Here is a 24,133-nt window from a genome sequence, read left to right on the forward strand (position 1 = left end):
AACTTTTATTTAAAAACAAAAACTGCATCGAAATTAAGACTAGAAAAAAAACTTAAAATTATTCTTTTTCTATGAAAGGAAGTGATTCCATATTAATTAAATGCTACTCAAGACATTGCAGACATGAAAACTCCAGATTTAAATACCTTCACTGAGGAAGTCTTCCCAGCTTTTATAGCAGAAACCAGTACAATATTGTAGAGAAATTAACCTTCAATTAAAAATAAATTTTAAAAAAATTAAAGAAAGAAATAGATGATAACTATTGAATAAACTCACCCAGAGAATATTTGAAAAGGAACGATTCTGAGCTTGTTTTTTGAGGCCAACATACCTACAGGTGACTGCACTGACAGTTAATTTCCCTTATCTCCCCGTATCCATTTCCACAGTTAATTTCTTCCCATAGACGCTGGGTTTGGCCATAGATTCGCGTTGGTCGGCGGACAGCTCCAAATGTACTGCAGGAAGAGGAAAGGGCATGTGGCTGTCACACTCTTTCCTGGAGCCCAGGCCGGCCGAGAGAGTGTTTTGGACCAGCTACCGGAGGATGCCACAGGTGCAGGAAGGCTCAGATGGCTCCGCTGAACCCAGAGCAGACCAGCCAGCTCCTAGCCCTCTCATCCAGGGATGCCAGAGTCCACTCACCCGAGTTCACCACGTCCCACTCCAGATCAGCAGAGTTTCCAGCCTGCCCAGAAAATCGTGTGCAGAGAGAGAAATGTGAACTCTGGGCTTAAAGTGAGCCCATCCCTAGCCTCCTAACTCAGCAGAGCTCTCCTTTAGGAGATTCAGCTCGAAGGCCCCTTCAGGTCGCCATTCCACAAGGGCACCGTGCACCTTTTACACAAGCAAGTGGAGCTCGATGCCGCCCCCCATCAGACCTGAAAGCACGAGGTATTGAAACCAAGAGAAGGATGGAGATGGGGGAAGGACCCCTTTGTTGCTATACTTCATGCTGCAGCTGCTAAGTCACTTCAGTCGTGTCAGACTCTGTGCGACCCCATAGACAGAAGCCCACCAGGCTCCCCTGTCCCTGGGATTCTCCAGGCAAGAACACTGGAGTGGGTTGCCATTTCCTTCTCCAATGTGTGAAAGTGAAAAGTGAAAGTGAAGTCGCTCAGTCGTGTCCGACTCTTAGCGATCTCATGGACTGCAGCCCACCAGGCTCCTTCATCCATGGGATTTTCCAGGCAAGAGTACTGGAGTGGGTTGCCATTGTCTTCTCCGCTATACTTCATAAACCACTTGAAAAATGTTGCGTCCCATTCCTCTGATCCAGGGCTAAGCCGGCTTGGAAGTCCAAGTGACAGAGAGGGCACAACTCTCATCTAATGACCCCCGCCCACAAGAGCCCTTTGCTGGGCTGCAGCAACCACTTTTCTCTTTTTTACCCCATTAGGTACAAAGGTGATGATAACTCCCTGAAATTCTTAGCCTCCGCCTCCATCTACATCTGCTCTTTGCTTCCATCAACTCTACCTAGACCCTTGCAAGGTTTTGATCTATTGAAAGCTTTTCAATCACTCTTTGTGAGGGTGGTACCATATTATGCCAGGTTGTAAGGACAATGATATTCAGAGAGCAGGAAAAACACTTCATTGTGTCTGCAATATTTTTGATATCTTTGAATGGCACTTCACTACTACATAATGGAAAGTTACTGTTTCCAGATAATATTCTGTCTACAGACTGTAAAAGGCTATTGTATTTCTGGGTTGGGTTTTATTCGTTTTTTTGGCCACTGTCATAAATATCACAACTGTGTTATGGATTTTTGCCTAATGTACTTTTGTTCACAATATTAGTGCTAGATTTAAGACTTCTTTTACTTCCTTTCTTGACTCATTGATCATAAATATAGTCTTTATTTCAAAAATCGCCTTGTTCTCTAAATTTTCATTCCTTCAGAAAATAACACTCCAGATAAAGACGATTTTGTATGAGCCACACACACATATATATAATAAAGATTTGGAATGGCACCATGAAATCTGTTTTCTTTTGGAAATTGAGAATAACCCCAGTGCCTAAGCTTTTAATTCAGTTCATGGACACTTATATTGTTAGCAAACTGGTATAAGGCCCTAAACCTGTGAATTGGAGAGAATAATATCTCTATCTGTGTAGAAAGATTGGTATAAGCATTAGTGAAAATACATGTGTATTATCAGTATATATCCTTACAATAAATATGGTTTCATGCCACCTGAGTATAACAATGATTAATTGTAATTGTACCCACATATTACACATATTAGTCACCCTGGTAGAATGAAGAAACCTATAACATTAAAACCAAGATAGAGTTATTGCTGACCACATGCTCCTGGAGTTTTTACTGCTTAAATTCAACTTGAGTTTCCCTTTTTGCCAGGACATATCACTAGATTAAAACCTAAACTGCCTCCTAATAGGAATCTTGCAACAGCAGCTTTCCAGGCCTTTGTATGTAGGCAAGTCAGATTAAAGATCTCGTTTTATTTTAAGAGCGTCTCATGACTCTCATTCAAATAAAGCATTTAATTAGAAAAGATTAAATATGACTAATGAAATAAAAATTAACTATCATTTATAACTCAAAATAGGACTCATAACAGTACAAATATGTACAAGTTATTCCAGAGTACTTTGTGTTTTTCTAAGAAAAAATTTCTGTGGATGAAATGAAGAACTGCATGTATGGCTTATGTTACAGGTTTCTTTTTAATGAAATAAATCAGCTTTGGGGTTTACATATAGATTATACAGTTACTTGTTTTTTAGTAGAATTTCAAGTTAAAATAAATTTAAGTTAAAAATAAAATTGAGCTGGGACTTCCCTGGCAGTCCAGTGGTTAAGACTACACGTTCTCTATGCCAAGTGTGCAGGTTCAATCCTTGGTCAGGGAACTAAGATGGCAAAAAAAAATTCTTTTTTAATTTTCAAAAAGCAAAATAAAGTAAGTGTTAAAATATTTACACAGAGATTTTTATTTGCCTTTTTATCCTTCCTTCTGCCCTGCATATCCTAAGATTCCCTACATCCTAAATTTATTTCTAAGTAATTATTTTTATCTGTTTTTTTGAACAAAGAAATACATATATGATATTTCTAAGCTACGTGTAGCATCCCAGCCTTCCACTCTATTTTTAGAGAAAGAAGAGCTGTTCTATAAGTGACATTCATTTTGCTCATGTGTTCTTACTTCTTCCTTCTCAGAAATAAGAAGCCGCATCTTGGGCTGCACTCTGTAAAAAGGCTAGACTGTCTCTTCATTCAGAAATATCTTAGCTTAAAACTCAGCTGAGTGGAAAGCAAACTCCTCTCCTCCTTCTATTGCTTTTTCTCCTCCTCCTCCAAGCTTCAGTCACACTGATCTTTTCTCTCTTAACCACATGAACAATTTTCCTTACATTCAATTTTCTACAATCATATTTGAATGATTATGTCATTCTATCTAAATCTAATTTCCAATTATTAAAATCTGCCCTTCAATTTTCAAAGATGATGACGTTGAATCCATCAAGATGAATAAGTGGAACTAAAAATTAGACATTTTCCCCACTGCTACATTTATGTTATCCTTAGAGCTACCATGAGCTTATTTCAAAATGTCTGCTTCTATTTGGTATCACCGTGAACTCCAGAAAAGCTTTACATGAAAATCCACACCATTTTTTGACTGATGTGTTATGAATGAACATCTCTGTTGCTGTTTCATCAGCATCTCACAATTATGCTTTATGACTGTATAGCCCTACTCAGTTATTCAAAAGCAGTGATGGTTTCATCATTAGTTACACCCAAACTCATGCATATGAAGACAGTACACTGGTCTGTGGATTTTCTTCTGCCTTCTAGTCTTACTATTTAGTCATCAAAATTGATGGAGAAGTCATTGTATGACCAGTCTTGTGCAAGGCATTATGCCAAAGGTATGGTATGAAGTCCCTGGAATTGAGAGTACCAATAACAATAAAATAGTAGTGATGAGAGAGAATATTATATAACACACATATCAGAAACTTTCCTACATATAGAAGCAACCTAAATGTCCATTGATAGATGAATGGATAAAGAAGATGTGGCACATATACACAATGAAATACTACTCAGCCATAAAAAAGAATAGAATAATGCCCAACAAGGTCCTACTGTATAGCACAGAGAATTAATTATATTCAATATCCTGTGATAAACCATCATGGAAAAGAATCTGAAAAAGAAAGTTTGCCATGTATAACTGAATCACTTTGCTATATAGCAGAAATTAACACAACATTGTAAATCAACTGTACTTGAACAAAGTAAACAACAAAAAAGAAACTGTCATACATTTTTAAAATATTTATTATTTACTCCCATAAACTGTACAGCTTATCATTGCTCACACTTTGAATGAAAAAAATTGAGGCGCAAAAATTGTTTAAGTGATTTTCTCAAAGTTACAAGCACTTTTTGGTGAAAGACCCAAGAATGGATCTCAGGCAGTCTGGAATCTGGACTTAATTTTATAATATGATTGAGTGGGACAAGTAGCATATTCAAGAAAAATTAGAGAACAAACTAGTTTATTATCAAGGGTTAAATTACTGGGTAAAAATAATTGGTGCATTAGCCACTGCATACAGAGTGTTCATTGAATGGTACAGAGAAAGGACCTTGAGAATGAGATTTTCCTAGACAAGAGTGATTACAGAATTCTCCACAGGGTGGATGTAGGTGTGAGGAGAAAACAAACCAAGACTTTCTCTGATCAGTGGCAGAGGAAACAGACAAATTCATTCTTCTATCACCAAGGTTGGTCTTATTATTTGTGCATTGCCAATGAGCAACCAGCTTGGGTGTTGATATTATGTATTTGGCATGGAAAAAAATGTGAAAAACAAAAGTGTGGTATTTTGTATGTGATCATTTTAAGTCACTTTGCAAGAATGAGTTCTCATGGAAATTTGCTTTGCTTAAGACTTGTCAGTCATGGTAAAAATAATTACATAACAGTAAATATTTCCAGGATGCTTGCTTTCCACTTACACAATGTGCTATTTTGAAAACTTGAACAGGCTGAACATTCCACTTTAGAAAAATCATTCTAGCTCATTATTTAGTACATTCATAATTTATCACTGATTATAGTAATTTAACAAGTAAAATGAGCAACAACAAAATCTTGTTATATGATGTATACCCAACCTTATGACCTTGGGTTATTCATAGCCATATCCACTAGTATAATTAATTTTTGGAAAATGTTATAACTATAATTTATGTTTGCTAGAAAAGTGGAAAATCTTGTATAGAGATGAATCTTTAGTAATTTTGAAAAACTTTTATCAAATTTCCAACTATTTTTTAAAGACCTTGCTAAAGGTATCAGCCTTCCTTTCAAAGCAAGGTCAGATGTACACTTTCTAACAAAGAGTGAGGAAAGTTCATGTTTTGTAACCTTTCCAGATAAAATAACACATTCAAATCTGGCCTTACCTAAGGGAAAATCTGATTGTGTTAGTAAATGCTCTCATTCCCTCCATTCTAAATAGAAACTCCTTGATGAACCCAGTGAAAGTGTTAGTTGCTCAGTTGTGTCTGACTCTTTGCGACCCCATTAACTGTAGCCACCTGGCTCCTCTGTCCATGGAATTTTCCAGGTAGGAACACTGGAGTGGGTTACCACTCTCTTCTCCAGGGGATCTTCCTAACCCAGGGGCTGAACCTGGGTCTCCTGCATTTCAGGCAGACTTTTTACTGTTTGAGCCACCAGGGAAGCCCCTCATGAACCCAAACCACATTTCAACTGGCATATAATATCTTCACCCATTTGATATAAGAGCTTGCTTTCTGAATTTTTGGAATCACTTACAACTGAATTCATTTTTATTTTGGTAAGAGAGTTAAGGAGTAGGATTCTCTTGATGGTCCAGTGGTTAAGAATCTGCCTGCTGATTCTGAAGACATGGGTTTGATCCCTAGTCTGGGAAGATTCCACATGCCTCGGGGCAGTTAAACCCATGCACCACAGCTACTGAGCCCAGGAAACCTAGAGCCCATACTCTGCAACAGGAGAAGCGGCTGCAGTGAGAAGCCCACACATCACAACTAGAAAACAGCCCCTGCTTGCCGCCGCTAGAGAAAGCCCAGGCACAGCAATGAAGACCCAGCACAGCCAAAAATAAATAAATAAAGTTATGTTTAAAAGAGAGTTAAAGAGTAGAGAGACCAGACTATTTTTATCACCATTAATTACCTTCTCCTGCACTTTGATGATCAGTAATCTTCTTTCATTAACAGTTTCGTATTGGTCTTATTTACCTGTTTTTGCCATGGGTTTGTTCTAAATGCTCATGTTTGTGTCTAGACCGGCTTGAGTAAAATGGAGACCTTCCATCTTTTCCTATAGAAAGGAAGGCGTATCTCTTCCAGAGATGGATGGTACTTCTACACACCTGTCAGATCCCACCTGTCTTTTCAGCTTTTTGTGCATGCAAATATTGACTAGGTCTTAAAAACGTCATTAGAGTAATTAAATATGAATCATTTCTCTTTCTATTATTCTGGATGTGATTCTTATTATGCTTCTCTCTTGATGAGATAAAGCTGCTGATTTAAGTGTTGGCATATGAGGAAAACTTCTGCAATGATTCCAGCAAGAGAATACAGAAGAAAAACATAATGTCTGTTTTCTTTAACATTTGGTCATATACAATTGCAGAGCTGAGGTGGAAAGAAACATTGTCGTTTAAAAGTGTAGGAAATGCATAGGTCTGTAGTCTTGTGATAATGTTCTAAGTGTTTAGTGCCACATGTAACAGTTAATCGATGGAACTCTACAATCCTGTCAGTTTGTCAGTAGGTCACTGCCCTTCTACTAGCAGTGAGTGGATTTTCTAGCACTTTGCAAAGGAATAAGTTCCAATTCATCAGGATAGTTCCTGCCAAGGAAGAAAGCCGTGTTTCCAGTCGGACCACAGAATGACTGGGAAGACACCTGAAGTGCTGATTTCAGTTGTCCTGCAGAGGAATAGAATTATTTTTTTACTCCCTTTTCCTCTCTGCCTCTTTCTTCATCCCTGACTATAACTCCATTTCATCTTTGTTTCTAGTAACTTTCCATTTTGTGGGAAGAAATTTATTTTTTTTCAGTCATGAAATACATATTCAGGGAATGTATCAAGCAGTTACATTTATCTTATAAAGATCTCATCTAAAATGTCAGATGCCATTGAAATATTTCATCTTAGAGAAATATAAAAAGAATTGTATGAAAAATAGTACATTTTTATTCTGATAATAATTGCAGTGCAATTAAGGAGAATAGCTCAGTACCACAAATGCACAGGTGGCTCTAGTGGTAAAGAATACCTGCCAGTGCAGGTAGACATAAAATCGATGTCTGGGTTTGATCCCTGAGTCAGGAAGAGTCCCTGGAGGAGTAAATGTCAACCCAGTCCAGGTATTCTTGCCTGGAGAATCCCATGGACAGAGGAGCCTGGAAGGCTACATACAGTCCATGGGGCCACAGAGAGTCGGACACGACTGAAGTCACTTAGCACATAGCACAAAGGCACGAGGTCAACTACAAAGGGAGGCAGTAAGATTCCTGAAGCAGCAGCACGTCTTACCCCTAGCTAAGGTACGTTTTTCTAAGCAGGTCAGTTACAAGGACACCAGAAGCCAGCTTGTCTGTTTTCATGAGCATCGCATGGATGCTTGGTTACCTGAAAGGTCATGTTATGCAGACTCTTGGGATGTATCCACTGGACAGGGACCTTCCTTCTGCTGGAAAGCACTTCTCCATCCTTCACGACAGTCATCAGAGGGCAAGGGAGGAAGGCAGAAATCCTTCTGTCTCCTTTTCCTTTAGAGAGACCAACAGCAAGGAGATGTGAGTCTAAGTCTTTGAGATGAGGGCATTGCAAGTCCTGATGAGAATGTGTGGTTTGTGAGCAAAGAATGACATCTGTAATCCCACAGATTTTTTTCTTCTTTGCCTTTATTTTTTTAAGCTTACTATACTTCTTGCAAAGTTTATACCATCTTAAATTATCTCTTGCTTTTGTTTTTCTGGTGATGTTTCCTCTCCCATTGTTAATAATTCTTTTTTCACTGTGGATAAGTGATCACTCCCAAAAGATTAGATTAGATTGACTATCTCTAGAAAACAAAACAAGAAAGCATGACTGAATTTATAGTCAAAAGAAAGTGTGAGTCATCTAGTTTGGTGGAAAATTTTGCCTGCATAACAGCCAGAAGAATTTTGAAAAACTATATACCCCTTCACATGATGTTAAGTGGCCACCAAAAAAATTTTGTCATAAGTTGAAATAGTTGTAAAGAGTGTAATTTCCAGATCAATAAATACTGAAGTTTTAAAAATTAGTTAACTAAAATTTAGAAAACTGGTTAAATTTACCTAACGAAATCTAAAAATTGTAATCATTTATATCTTGGATAAGCCATTAAAAAGTACACACAAACAAGCTCAAATAACTGTCAGCTATTTTACATGATTTTTCTTTCCTGAATGTAAATTTCACTCCTTTTCTCACATTAAATTTTATGTTAGTGTAAATGTTTTTATTTCAGAAAATGCTTTGTTGATCATATTTTTTTCACTTCAATAAAAATGTGGGCAAACATTTCTGTGACCATAAGACGCTAGGGGCTAAACTTTTCCTCCAGATTGATTTTTCACTGTGATTATTCACTGATACAGAATGAACAAAGCAATGTAACAATACACACCAAAGAACTGAGATACAAGTGCAGCATGAGTACCAGAGCTAAACGAACAACAGAAATGCTACTGTATGGGACCTCTGGATGGACCTGGGGTCATCCCCAGCCCTCCAGAGATGTCTCCACTGGACACATGGCGGCTTGAGGCAGACTCAGCCGTGATCGGTCAAAATCCATACTCCTGACAGTCATGTGAATGATGGTCACAGTGCTGGAGGAAGAATTTGACAGTGGAGCACAGATTACCCTTTGGGACTCCGTAGCTGAGGCACTGAAATACTGATGGAAGCCAAAGTTTAGGATAACATTTTTGCTGGTGATCTCCTTGGGGCTGGAGGTGGTGAACTTCACGCCTAAGGGTGAAACAATGTTGGCCATTGCCAAGACAGATCTGTTTAAGTTAGGGAAGATCCTCACTTCAGCTCTCTTGCTTTCTTTTTTGGAGAGTCTGATTGACATTTAAATATGAGGCAATTTTGTGGTAAGAGTCATCTCCCTGGGAAGGTGTATATATTTGCTGCTTATTGAAAGAGCTGAATACAGCCAAGAGGGGAGTAGCTGTGATGGATATGAGAAGCTGTGTTTATTTTGCAGAGTGGATAAACTGTGAGTGGTTCAGTGATTTTTGAAAATGGCTTGCAAAGCTGCTGCAAGGAATGTAGAAGTGAATGTCGATTGATTCGTTGAAGGGTGCTGGCCCCCAGGCTGCAGCCAGTGACTGGAAATGTGCAGTCTGGAGCTTTTTCCTGTTGCACACCTGATTTGCTGCTCCCGAGGCAAACACTTTCTGTTCAACGGGGTTCTGATTTCTCCTTATACAGATCTCACCTCAGTCTATTTTTTTTTTAATGCAGATTCACAGACCCTTCTTGGATCTATGGAATGAAACCTCTGGAAGGAAGGATCTGAGCTTTGCTTCTTAATAAGTCTATGAGGTTATTCCCCCCTTCATATTTTTAAATGTTATTTGATATCTAAATATTACATGTGAAATATACATAAACGAATGTTGGTGCTGTGTCTTCTTAAACAAAGAGCACAGTGACTTCCCAGGTGGTCCAGTGGTTAGAAATCTACCAGCCAGTGCAGGTGACACGGGTTTAATCTCTGGTCTGGGAAGATTCCACATGCTTTGGGGCAACTGAGCCTGAGTGCCAAAACTACTGAAGCCTGCACACCCTAGAGCCTGTGCTCCACAGAAGGAGAAGCCACCTCAGTCACCACAAACAACAGTAGCCCCCACTTGTGGCAACTAGAGAAAGCCCGCCCAGCAGAACCAATAAATAAATACTAAAATAAAGCACAGTAAATGTACTTTCATGAACCAATCACTCAGCCCCAAATCTGGATCATTAACAATACGTATATTTGCATTTATATTTGTATTTACCTGTGTGCTTCTCTCTGATGTCTTTCTTCTGCCTCCCTACAAGAGGTAACACTTTGCATTGTGGATTTCACCTCATTTGTTAGTAGGTTGATGCTGACTTGAAGCACAACCCACACCAGAACAAGGTGATATTGGAAAGCGGGTGGAAAAACTGGGTAAAGAGGTCAAGCGAACACGGCAGTGAAGGCTGGAGGTGCGTAGCCTGACCTGCTCTGAGTGACAGATTTACAGCCAGCACTGCTCTCTGAAAACTGCTTTCACGTTCACAGCCATATAAGGCTGAGTGTCTGCGGGAAGACCTTCCTCTGGGATCAAGGTCCTGCTCGCCATGATGATCCACGAATAAACATTTTCACAGGGCAGCCCTCGACTTATATTTTATTAAGAGAAGATCACAAAGGGCAAACTTTAGTATCCCAGTCAGCAGAATCAAATTTCTGCTTTGTCTCTGACCTGGAGTCTCCTGTCTTCTGAGACCATCCATGGAACTGACAGACCACTCTCGGGGGTTGTGACAGGAAGCCACACAGTGTTTGCCTCTTGAGAGCAGTCGCAAAACTCGATATAAGACAAACTGAAGTTAACCAGGGGCTTTGGGCGCCTCAGATGAACATCTATATAAAAATGTAAAACAATACTGTGCATTTAGGTGCTGTGTGTATCAGAAATGATTCATTTTAAAAATCAGTATCTTCACGTTCTAAATGAAAAATCAACCTAATCACCCAAAAAAGCACTTCAGGGAGTATTCAAAATATGGGAGTGATATTCACATCATCATTTCGTTTCATTGTGATGTGTGATATGGATGTTGGTAATCCATGGATGGGAGAAAGAGAGAGAGAATATATATATTCCGAAGAGAGAAAGTTGACAGCAGGGCGAGAGCAGGCCATTAACTTTAGTCACTCCAGAGACTGTCTTCCCTTTCAATAACCTCAAATGCAGTTATTCTGCCATTTAACATCATTATTTTGATTCTGAGAGGACTATTCATCTTATAAGTCAATTAGTTTGACTAATGGTTAATTTTCATAGTTAGTATTCGATTTTGTCCAAGTGACTCAGAAGTTCATAGGCCCATCTCTCTTTTCAGTCTTTCTGTCCTTTCACCCTTCTTCCCATTCATCATTTTCTCAGTAAGTTCCCTGGTATCTGCTAAGCAGATTATTTGCTTAATGTGCTGCCTTAGAGTGGAATTTTGCACGGAAAGGGAATGTTTTAAAATTTGAACATCGCGCTTGTTCCTAGAGCCAATCTTGCTGTTAGAACACAGTTAGAAAGTGAATGTTAGGTGCTTGATGAAATGAAAGGAGCCTAACACAAGGAGGCACCCCCAGCTGCAGAAAGCAGTGGGGACTTGAGAAGCCCCTCTGTATGCAGCATGTCCAGACTCCAAAACCACTCCAATAAGCAGATAATCTAAGGAGAGCCCACCACAAGTCTTCTAGACTCCCCATCCATCAAGTTATTCCTATAAGTCTCTCCTTTTGAAAAACTCTGGGACTCCCTCTGGATCTCTCTTCTACTGGGAGACCAAATGGAGAAGACAACAGTAGCTAAACCAGGTCTTTCCTAGTGGCTCAGCTGTAAAGAATCAGCCTGCAGTATAGTAGATATGGGTTCAATCCCTGGGTCAGGAAGATCTCCTGGAGGAGGAAATGGCTACCCACTCCAGTATTCTCACCTGGGAAATTCCATGGACAGAAGAGCTTGGTGGGCTACAGTCCATGGGGTTGCAAAGGGTCAGACACAACTTGGCAACCAAGCCACCCCCACCACTGTGACAGCAGAACTCTGAACACAACCTCTGCAGTAGCCAGCCCTGGAGGCTAAACCACAATCCCTATAGCCATAAGCCCCAAATGGCCAGGACTGGGCCAATAACTGTCAGCTTCTCTGATGTTGGCTCATATTCCTAACACAGAACTGACCAGAGAAAGTCACCTAGGGGTCCCATGGTAATATTAGCCTGCCTATAGCTTTTACCACCCCGACAGCCTCAATCTGGGGTCCCCTGAAGCCCTCCCTTTTGTCCACAAGGAAGCTGTCCAGCTCCCCTGCCTGCCTACGAGTCCCCTGACAAAAGCAACTGAGGGTAGCTACCTGCCTTCACTCCAGGAAGCTCAGAATGAATAGCCTTTGCTTGTTCCCATCTGTATGGTCTTCATATATATCCAAGTAACATATTAGAAAAATTCTGTAAAAGGTCAATGGTTCCATAATAAAATCCTTCAGTTACTGAATTGCAAAGTTAATAAAAGTTAGCTTTTCTTTTTTCAGTTAATTTGTATGCTTGTATTGCCACCAAAAAAAAAAAAACAGCACAAAAAAAGTGAAAATTATATGGAACCATGGCAAATAGATGGGGAAACAGTGGAAACAATGGCAGACTTTATTTTTCTGGGCTCCAAAATCACTGCAGATGGTGACTGCAGCCATGAAATTAAAAGATGCTTACTCTTTGGAAGGTAAGTTATGACCAACCTAAACAGCATATTAAAAAGCAGAGACATTACTTGGACAACAAAGGTCCATCTAATCAAGGTTATGGTTTTTCCACTTGTTATGTATGGATGTGAGAGTTGGACTGTGAAGAAAGCTGAGCACCAAAGAATTGATGCTTTTGAACTGTGGTGTTGGAGAAGACTCTTGAGAGTCCCTTGGACTGCAAGGAGATCCAACCAGTCCGTCCTAAGGGAGATCAGTCCTGGGTGTTCATTGGAAGGACTGATGTTGAAGCTGAAACTCCAATACTTTGGCCACCTGATGTGAAGAGCTGACTCATTGGAAAAGACCCTGATGCTGGGAAAGATTGAGGGCAGGAGGAGAAGGGGACGACAGAGGATGAGATGGTTGGATGGTATCACTGACTGGATGGACATGGGTTTGGGTGGACTCCGGGGGTTGGTGATGGACAGGGAGGCCTGGCGTGCTGCAGTTCATGGGGTCACAAAGAATCAGACACGACTGAGCGACTGAACTGAACTGAAGGAAATAACTACTGACAGCAATGCCCCATCATTACCCAAAGCACACGGGCTCCTGAGAGTAGAGATGTGTGTTTGTCAGGTCCTACCTGATACCCACACCCCCAGTGCAGGAAGAATTATCACAAGTTTTACTTTCTCAGTGTTTGTATTTAATCAGTAAACTTCACATGGATCCAGGTCCATGATCTCTTATCCACAATTCAAAATCCATAATGCATTAAAAATAAACAAACAAATAGAGACTGGCGGTCTAATGGTTAAGACTTTGCCTTCCAATGCAGAAGATGTGGGTTTGATCCTTGATCTAGGAGCTGAGATCCCACATGCCTCAGGGCCAAAAACCAAAACATAAAACAAAGCAATATTGTAAAAAAGATTTAAATAATTTAAAATTGAATAAATATTAAAAAAAAAAAAAACAAGAATTCCAACTTCCACTGCAGGGGGCATGAATTCCATCCCTGGTCAGGGATCTATGATCCCACCTATACTTTGTGAAGCCAAAACCAACCAAATAAGCAAACAAGCAACAATAACAACAGAAAGAAAAAAAAAAAAAACCTTTATAATTCCTCTAGTCTCATCAGGTGGCCCGAGGGGAGGGTAAGCTATATATGGTCCTTATCTAGCTCCAGAATCCTTAATATGCCTGACTGTAGGAAGCTGGTCGGGACACCATATGATCTGTTGTATCCGCCATGTATTTCCTTTCTAAAATCCAAAAGGATAATCTAAATCTGAATTTTTAATTCAGATCAAAATTCACATCAGACCCCGTGTGTTTGGGGTGGGACCTTGGGAACCTGCCTGCTGGATGCTGGGGCCCTGGACTTGCTCACCACCCCTTCAGGCTCCTGCAGGACCATTCTAGACAGTCCACCCCATCCAAACTGGGAAAAGAACCCACCTCTCATTCAGCCCAACTCCTGTCCTGAATGGGGACACTATGACCCAGGGTGCTTCTCACAACTAGCTGTGACACATTTTTATGCATCTCAATCCATAAATTAGAAAATCTGGAAACTTTTGAGTAACGGTCGACACTAAAAGAAAAAATAATTAGTGAGCAATAAATTGTCGTAGTTATTAACACTACTTGGTTCAAATTACTTTCTTGGTTCGTACAATGAAAATAATCATCAGATTTTCTACTTGTTAGGTTTCTATTCATTTAAAAAGAAAAAAGGCTAGTTAAACTTGACCCAAAGGAAAACATGTGATTCACAAAACGGTGTTAATTTGGACATGAGGATAGATTGTGAGACCTTTTAAATAATGCAGACCCTGCTCCCAAGAGGACTTTTGCCAGCATTTAAACCAGAAAAGTTTCTAATGAATAAGCATGGGGAATGTCCTGTCCTCAGGGATCATCACCAATTTAAATAGATATTAAAATAAAATTCCGGAAATTTCCCATAATGTTGTCAAGTTGTTATACACAGCTGTTCACACAGAGTTCTCACAGTGAAATCAGAGAGGTTTCCTTATTTCCTTTATTTGGACAAAGATGGTAAAATCATGAAATGCTAAACCTTGGATGTCTCCAAAAGAACCTGTGATTAAGCCACTTACTTTTTATAAGAAAAAGGATATTCAGTTCTTACCTAAAAAACCTGCTCAAAAGTTGCACACGCTGAAAATTGGATAATCATTTTGCTACACTGCAATGGAAATTTTAAAAATAATAGTAACAAGCTGTCTGACCCAGGCAAAGGGGAAAGTGCTTACTCATTTAATCTGTTTACTGATTTAATCTTACTTCTAAAATATGTATTCCAATAGAGAAACTTTGCCAAACTGAAACTTAAAGTCAAATGTGTAATGATCTGGGTAATTTGATTTTCAGACACTTTCAAAAGGAAACCATATTTCTAAATCATATTTTGAAGAGTTTCTGTAAAGTTTTCCAATCAGATATTTGATTGAAGTTTTATTTACCTCGTATTGTCTGTAACACATTGAAAGTCATTTTATTGTTAAACTATTATCCCCATTTTAAATGGTTGATAGAAAGTAGTACCTGCTGATAAAAGGAAACACATATGGACAGATCTTGTAGTGTAGCCAGGTTCCCAGAAATTCTATCCCTTCTCACCTTCTCAATCTTTTCAAAATTTCTAATCTATAATTCCCAGTGTAAACCATTTATGGTCCTTTAGACAGTTTTCAAGCCACTTGGAAATATGTACAAGAAGAAACAATGTAAATTACAAAATAAATTTTCAATATTTTAATGTCCATGACTGTCGTGTCAGTTTTCTGTCTTTTTTGTTTTGGGGTCAAGTGATGATTCGGAGATGATCTCTGAATCATCGTGTTCTTTTTGAATACAAGCTTCCATTACTTCTGTGAGTTAATAATGTAGCTTTATGTCAGCCTCCACTTCCTGAATAGCAGCATAACTTTCATGAGAATTCTGGCTGCAGAACCGAAGCCTGGTCTCCGTGCTCATTCCTGTTACGGGATATTTCTTGATGCTGTAGGAAGTATCTTCTTAGCATAAACCAAATGTGTGAAAAATCCCTCCCCCACTACTGCAGAAATAACCAGAGGCTGGAAAGACAACATTTGATAGAACAACTTTGCTCGGTCACAGCTGGAAACAGAGATGCTTTAGAAAATGGTGAAGAGGTTACAGGGGGATGGCAGGTTCTCCCTGAAAATGCTACTTCTCTGAAAATATAAATGTTCTTACAAGAGAGCCAAGGAGACTCTCCAGATAAACATCAGCTGAAAAATATTCTTGACTTCAGTGATCCCATATCCCACCCACCCATCCAATTCCCTACCCAGGCGAACTACAGTTATTAGGCTAAAACCACAGTTGGCTGAGTAGAGAGTTGCTAAATCACAGTCCTGGACCCTGTAATACGACCACAATTCCCATCAAAACTCTTGCTTTGAATCTTAACTTCAAGATTAAGAACCTCAGTCTCCCTGGCCTTAAACAGAGAAATTGGACCAGAAAGATCTAGAGTCCCTTTTAGTTCCAAAAGTCAGATATTATGTACAATAATCCTATCACGACTCAAATACAATTATTACAACTTCTGAGATTTTAGTTTCAAATGTTGCTGTCAATAAAGTCATTACATTTTTTAGTGCATTAGGAACTAATAAGCAAGGAGAGAAAATGCCATTTTAGGTTGTTTTCTGAGCATTGCCTCTCCTTCATTATAAAACAGGCTATTGCGCCCTCTGCTGGTATTTCTGAGGTTGCCTATCAGCTGACTGCAGTAATTTTTTCGTTTTAAGGGTATCTGTGCTTTTTTCCCCCTGTTGCTCCCAATAGCTTTCAAAATTGTTTTCCGATCTCTGTACACACTAAGTAGAAATGCAAAGATAGCTATGCTTGTCTTAAAGTAAAGTTGTGAGCATTTAATGGTACATTTTCACATGTTTCTCCAAAGAGGCTGTTATAAATAGTGCTGCAGTGAACACTGGGGTGCATGTATTTTTTTAATAATGGATTTCTCCAGGTATAGTGCTTCCCTCATAGCTCAGTTGGTAAACAATCCACCTGCAATGCAGGAGACCTGGATTTGATCCTGGGTTTTGAAGACCCCTTGGAGAAGGGAAAGGCTCCCCACTCCAGTATTCTGGCCTGGGAGAATTCCATGGACTGTATAGCCCATGGAGTCGCAAAGAGTCAGACACAACTGAGCGACTTTCACTTTCACAGCCAGGAGTGGGATTGCTGGGTCATATGGTAGTTCTGTTTTCAGACTGTTAAAGAACCATCACACTGTTCTCCATAGTTGTCGAATCACATGACATTCCCACCAATAGTGCAAGAGGGTTCCCTTTCCTCCACATCCTCTCAAGCATTTATTGTTTGGAGATCTTTTGAGATGCCTGGATTGAATTTGTTGATATAAATAAGTGGACCATTTGAACTCTACTTACCTAGTGTTCCAAACGAAGTCCTATCCTCATTTCCGGATTCTCTTCAGGAAGCTAAAGGCTGCAAAATAAAGTGGATTCCATGGCTACACATCCTAATTCTGTTTCTTGCCACGTATAGAGTAAGAGGCCATTCCTAGAATGACACTGTGAGTGTTACACATGTGTGTGCCTCCACTGTGCCAAGGAAACTGAGGAAACACGGACAGCTCTGCAAGAGGAGTGATTGGATTCCAAGTCATGATGAATAAAGATTTGTTAATAAACAAAGAACAAAGAAAATATCTTCTGCGGGGGAAATGAACTTTGTGTAGAATTAATCAAAGGAATAACTAAAGGAAAACTCTATTACTCACTACTTGAAAGTTCCTGAAATTATGTCTCTTTCAGGGTCTTTGAAGATATTCTAATTAAGTTTCTAGAGAGGGCAGAATATTTGTCCCTTTTAATGTAAACAAAAAGGCAATTTCATGTCAGTGACATTTTATGGTTCTTGTACTCACAAAATTAACTGTATTCTTCCATCACTCTTCACAGAAAGCAGCGTGAAGGAACCTATTCTAGAAAAGTTCCCCATTTAGGTGAATTTATAGAAACCACACAAGGACCAAAGATGATATGATACACAAAAAGGCAGTTTTAAATCCTGAAATCTTGGTTTGCGTGGACGGCAGGATGGGTTCCAAATTTTATAAATGTTGCATAATCATATTGCAATGCTTGGAAGTAGCAGGCAGCTAATTACTGGAACCACTGATAGATAAAATGGGACTGAAAGAGCATGACGTGCAAAACAAGACTGTTTTAAAATGAAACCCACGTTTAGTTTAGTTCATAAGGGGTTGGTGCCATCACCGACATCCATGGCAGAGTTCTGCTGAAAGACTCAGGGGCTTCCACTGAACACCAACCTCACTACCCTGAACTCTCAGATCCCTGACAGTCTTGATTTAATCACGACACAGATGAGGTGGGACCTACTCAGGAAATGCAGGCTCATTGCTTCACGTGACTGTAAAACTGTGTCTGTCGGGTTATGCAATTCGGATTGGCTAAACCATTAGGCCCTGTGATCTGCCTTATTTTTTCCTTCATTCTCCCACCACCTCTCTGCCTGGGCACAGTGGGTACACTGCAGGAAGTCTATGTCAACTGAAAAAAAAAAAATAATATATACGACCTAAAAGTTGAGATAGCTGTTTTATCTGGCAAGCAAAGCTGAGGACTTAAGCCCCAGAAGCAGCCTCTCAGATAGCTCTAAGGCAGGGGTCCTCAACCTCTGGGATTTAATGCATGATGATCTGAGATAAGCTGATGTGATAGTAACAGAAATAAAGTGCATGATACATGTGGGCTTCCCAGGTGGCGCTAGTGGTAAAGAACCTGCCTACAGTGAAGGAGATGCGGGTTCAATCCCTGGGTCGGAAAAATCCCCTGGAGGAGGGCGTGACAACCCACTCCAGGATCCTTGCCTTAAAATCCCATGCACAGAGGAGCCTGGTGGGCTACAGTCCACGAGACTGCAAAGTGCTGGACACGACTGAATTGACTTAGCACGCTCGCACACATAACAAATATAATGCACTTGAATCATCCCCCAGCCCCCACGCCAGGGAAAATTTGTCTTCCACACAACCAGTCACTGGGACCAAAATGGTTGGGGACAGCTACCCTAAAGAACTGCCCCGAAGAGGTAAGGGAGGAGCCAGGACACATAGGAGTTTTTGCAACAAAGACCAGGTAGTTAGAACATCAAGGGATTACTGTTATGTAAAGAAAACCGAACACCTCAAGGTAAGGAATTTTGCACTTTTCTGTGTACAGGAAGATGCAAGAGTCTGGGCTCATGGAAGTCATTCCTTTGATGTGCTCCTCAGCCATCTGGGGCCAGTGTCTGGTGCTTTCTCCTCCTGAGTCCCCTCAGGGTGCCCCGCTGGAGTGTCTGTAGTGGCTTGAAAGCTGTAACATCCATTGTTTACTGTTCTGGCAGATGACAGTTTTCCATTGACAGCTATAGGACCTAGATGAGGAAAAGAGAGAAATGCATCAAGGGGCCCCTTAGGATCAAGGTGGCTTCCTTGCTAGAACTGCCTTCCATGCTTCCTAAATGAATAAAAGACACTTCTCTCCCTGAACAATTTACAAATGAGTCAGGAGGTTTGAACGTGTGCCTTTCTTAATTATTTGGGGGCTTTCACAAATTTTACAGGAAAGAAGGACTTCCCTGGTGGTCCAGTGGTTGTTACTTCGCCTTCCAGTGCAAGAGGTGCTGGCTCTATCCCCGGTCAGGAAGCTAAGCTCCCACACGCCTCAGAGCCAAAAACCCAAAACATAAAAAAACAAGCAATATCATAGCAAATTCAATTAAGGCTTTTAAAATGGCCCATATCAAAAATATTTAAAAATTTTTTTTCTGAGAGAATATTTGGTTGACTTAAATATGGCCAAGGTGGTGGGGTTGGTAGCAGGAGAGTGGGGAAGCAAATATTTAAATCTGATCAGCACTGATGCTTTCAAAGGAAAATAGTCCTGGCCCCAGACCTTGTCTTCCCTGACATACTAGGTCTGGGCAATCAAATGAATGAAAATGTCAGGAAGAGACATAGTTGAATCCAACTGGTGACTGCACAAGCCAAACCTTATTAAATAAGGTAACAGGCAAGACGACCCTGGAAACCCATTACCCTGACTCAGTTATTCCCCTTTGCTCTCAGAGGGCCTTAAGCCAGGGGAGAACTGGAAACAATAGACTTGAGCATGACCAACTGGAAACCAGCTAACCCATAAGATAGTATATATTCAAATTATTCTTCTCTTTTTCCAGCTTTATGGAGATATAATTGAGATATAACACTCTACAAGTCTAAGGTGTACAATGTGATGACTTGATACACTTGAATGTTGTTGCAAAATGACCACCTTATCAACAAGGAACACATGGTTACATTACATCACATAGTTACCACTGTGCGTGTGTGACAGAGGAGAACATTTAAAATTTATTCTCTTAGCAACTTTCAAGTACACCACACAGTATAAGGAACTGCAACACCATGCTATATATGGATCCAGAACTCACCCACCTTTTAACTGGAAATTTTTTACCCTTTGAACAGTATCTCCCCATTTCTTCCACCACCCTCCACCCCTAGTTTCTGGCACCCATTTTAAAATGAAAATATACTATTGTTACCTATGCAAAGATAACATGTTCGATTATCTTTACAAATCTCTGTCAGTTGGCATGCTTTCAATGTTTCAGAATCCAGGATAATGTTTGCCTGTGAAGAATCTTTCCATAAACTTTATGGCACATAAAATCAACTTAAATTTCTTCATCCTATGGAGTTTCAGTTCCACAGTGGGCTGACAGTGTTCTCACAGAGAAAAAAATAGAACTAGAGTTGCTGGCAGTTTGTTTTCTTTTTAATCTAGAAAGCAACAATACAACTCAAGGTTAACATCTTTTTTAATAAGTAAATTATATACTAACTCATACACAAGCCTGAGTCAACAGACAAGCCTTTATTTTCTGCACCATGCAATTCTCTCTCACCATTACAGAAACTGCTTATTCCTGAATGTCTCAAAAGCTTCCTAAATACAGGGAATTTGGACAATTACAAAAGGTTTTTTGTAATGGAGTCCCTTCTGCAAATCAATATTAAACCAGTATCTGACTTGGAAAGAGGCACAGAGCGGAAAGCCATCTGTTTTAATGGAGTCTTAAGAAAACTGCATGAAAAAGAAAATGCCTTTAATATCCTCCTAATAAATCAAAACAAGAGATAGCTTGTATAATAGTAAATGTAACTTTGAGAAAAGTTATATCATTTTTTAAAGTAATAAACCTGGATATTGTTTTGAGAACCACTAATTTTGTAACTTACCTCTTTAGTAACATTTTTTTTCTTTAATCCTCTAAACTCTGAAAACTATAGTAAATGATACATCTGAATGCTAACAAACATATGAAATTGAGTAAGCCACTATTTTGAGAATTATTTGAGACATTAATTTTAAACTCAGATATTAGTGAAAGTAACCCAATCTGAAAATTCACATAGTAATCTCCCAAAAGAAATATGTTTGATTATTGAAAATTAAAAGGTCCACAGGAGTGGTAAAGTCTTTAACAGGTAGCTTTAAAATGTGAAGCATGAAATTTACCTTGCTACATGTTAAAAACTTTACCACTCCTATGTAACTTTTAATTCTCTGTCAGCATTTTCCTGAAATTCAAAATAATTACAATGTCTTAAGTTCAAGATAACATTTTAGATTACAACTAAAAGCATTGGTTCATATTTAATTCTGCCTCTGACTTAGCCTAGCTACAAATCTGGACACTGATAGGAAAAAAAAACAAAAAACTAAAACATCTTAAAAACTTTTTGAAGGGTTCTTTTTTCCTATTTCAAGAAATAAACTGTACTCTCAATGACCTGTTGGGTAAATTAAAAAACATCCAAGACATGGGAAAATTCATTTAGTCAAACTGTTTTCTATCTTAATAATGATATTTAAAATCTTTTAAATATTATGTGGCTTTGTCTTTTCCTTTTTAAGGTATAAAGTTTCTCTTCCTGGTTTTGGAATCAATGAACAAATACAGGGCTATGAACTTGGTATGGACACAATCAGATCCTTTAAAACATTTTTTTCTGTTTCCTTTTTTAAGTTTCCTGTTGGTCTGACACATTGTGTTCTCACATCCTTTTGAAACCATGCGTGAAAGTAATCAAGTGCATCTCTCTGTCCCCAGATATGCAATGTTTATTAACTGATTGAAATACTGAGAAATACTAATACAACTTGTTATATATGGTCACTCAACCACACAGAGCCAGTGAGGAGACCAGGATACAGGAAACACCCGTAGAAAAGGACAATGTATAATGGGCAGCTTACTTTTTCACAAAACACAGAAATATAAAACAGTAGCAACAAGCTACTATAATGATGGGGGAAAAAAATGAAAACTATGACAGATTTTATTTTTAGAGGCTCCAAAATCACTGCAGATGGTGACTGTAGCCATAAAATTAAAAGACACTTGCCCCTTGGAGGGAAAGTTCTGGACATTGCTATTTAAGACAGGCTCCCTGCAAAGAGGAAGGAGGCACAGGGCTTGGGTCTCAAAAATGCGTTTTTTGGTTTTTTTTTTATAGCACTGAATTTGCCCATTGTAGCACTGCTTCCAGTAAAAGCTATGAAGAATCTTCAGACAACATTGTCTTCCAAAGAGTTCCTTCCCAGGAATTTAGATGTGCAAACACAGAACACATACTTGAGGATTTAGCTCCATCTAATGGAAGCGGGAAGTAAAACAAATTCTTTGTAAACAAAGTTCTCATGGCCCGCACCCAAATATTAAGACTGTTTTTGCTTCTGATAAAGGATGTTTTTCCACTGGGAACGTTCAAGAGCAGAAAAGAAAGTGAGAAGAGGAGCTACGTGCATTACAGGGGCATTGAATGGACTTTCAGTTCAGTTCAGTAGCTCAGTCGTGTCCAACTCTGCATCAGGGACTGCATCATGCCAGGCCTCCCTATCCATCACCAATCCTGGAGCTTACTCAAACTCAAGTCCATTGAGTCGGTGACACCAGAGTGGACTTTAATTTTGTTTTGTCTTTCCTTAGTACATTAAAAATGAAAAGTAGGTTCATCCTTGGTTTTGAAAGAAGTAAAATAAAAAGGACCATTCTGCAGCAGCGATGCTGATGGTGCGGTCTAGGCATTTGTGGGGCTGAGGGTATATGGGAAATCGCTACCTTCATCCCAATTTAGTTGCAAAACTGAAAGTACTCTTGAATATATTATCTTTTAAAACAAAAAGAACATGAAGTAGAGCCCATTCAAAGCAAGAAGTATTCATCCTTACATCAGGCTTAGGAAAATATGGTTCATTTCGATGTTCTCTGTCCTTAATTATGGAAGGATGTGTTGACCATATGGATCAAATTCTGCATCATCAGGTGGCAAGTAAAATACCATTTAGTCAAACATTAACGTGTTTTTCAGGACTACAAATAGTTTATCTTCAGTTGGCTTTGACAACATTAATAGGGAATCTCTGGGCAGTTTAAGTTTTAGGACCAAAGAAAGTTTTAAAATAACAGCAAATACTCATTAACCACTTATTTAGTCACTTTAGGAGTGACTTGTGTATAGTAATAACCTTTACTCCCATGAGACCTAAACAAGGGAGGTATTTTAATCTCAATTTTGCATATGAAAATACTGAGGAATATAGAGATTGAGTTACATCCCCAAAGTCACAGAGCCTCTATGACATAGAGACAGGATCTCAACCCAGGAAGTTTATTCCAGAACTGATGAGCTCAAACCCTACAGTATATTTTGCCCCTCAGAAAAGACCATCTAATATTTCAGTATTTCAACTAAACCAAACATTCTTTGATATAAAATTATAGTCACATATCTATTTTTTATAGATTAGTATTTATATCCTGATTGATTTAAGATCACCCAAATATCATCAGTGCTAAGAAAGAGCTGCCAACTGTTCCATTTAGAAAATCAATAATTGTGGAACTGGATTCATGACTCTCCAAGTAATCTTCGTCATCAAGTACCAAATACAATTTCATCAGGAAGTATTATGGAAAAATATAAGGCATTAATTTATGTAAATCAAAACGTGAGCTTGCAAACTATCATATTTATTATTAGAAACACAGGCAACTTTGAACATTTCCCATCTATAATGTCCATATTTGAATGATATTTTATCTAAAAATCTATAAAGACACTGGAATACTGAAATGGAGGAAAATGGGTCTGAGAACAATTTTCAGTCTGCTTTTTTTTAGTTGTGTCAGATGCACGGGCAGTAATGTGGCCGTTATAATTACTGGAGCACTGCTTGTCATCTCGCATGCATGGATTCAAAGTTGGGATGCCACTGCCAGGAAACAGAAAAGCCTGAGTTGTACTGTACTTCATGTTTGCTAACACCCATTGTTCCCACCAAGGTGCACAGGACGGGATTGCACAGATTGGGCGCACTGGGAAGATGTGGCATTGGGAGAAAGCAATGTCTGATGTAAACTTCAGTTAAAATATGCCTCTTTGAAGATGCTGTATAACAGGAAGCCCAGCC

At 39.2% G+C, this 24,133-nt stretch overlaps 1 long non-coding RNA gene across 1 annotated transcript; it reads right to left on the bottom strand.

The window, feature by feature from the left end:
• Positions 1–455: 455 nt before the first annotated feature.
• On the bottom strand, positions 456–20,430 carry LOC129555466 (uncharacterized). The gene is made up of 4 exons (XR_008685764.2): positions 20,199–20,430; positions 17,009–19,025; positions 7,699–7,838; positions 456–691 (listed from the first exon to the last, which is right to left on the bottom strand). It is a non-coding gene; the product is annotated as an uncharacterized LOC129555466 (long non-coding RNA).
• Positions 20,431–24,133: the final 3,703 nt, after the last annotated feature.

The sequence above is a fragment of the Moschus berezovskii genome, chromosome 15 (genome assembly GCF_049115385.1).
Source record: "Moschus berezovskii isolate FMDL1 chromosome 15, NW_MosBer_1.0, whole genome shotgun sequence".
NCBI classification, from domain to species: domain Eukaryota; kingdom Metazoa; phylum Chordata; class Mammalia; order Artiodactyla; family Moschidae; genus Moschus; species Moschus berezovskii.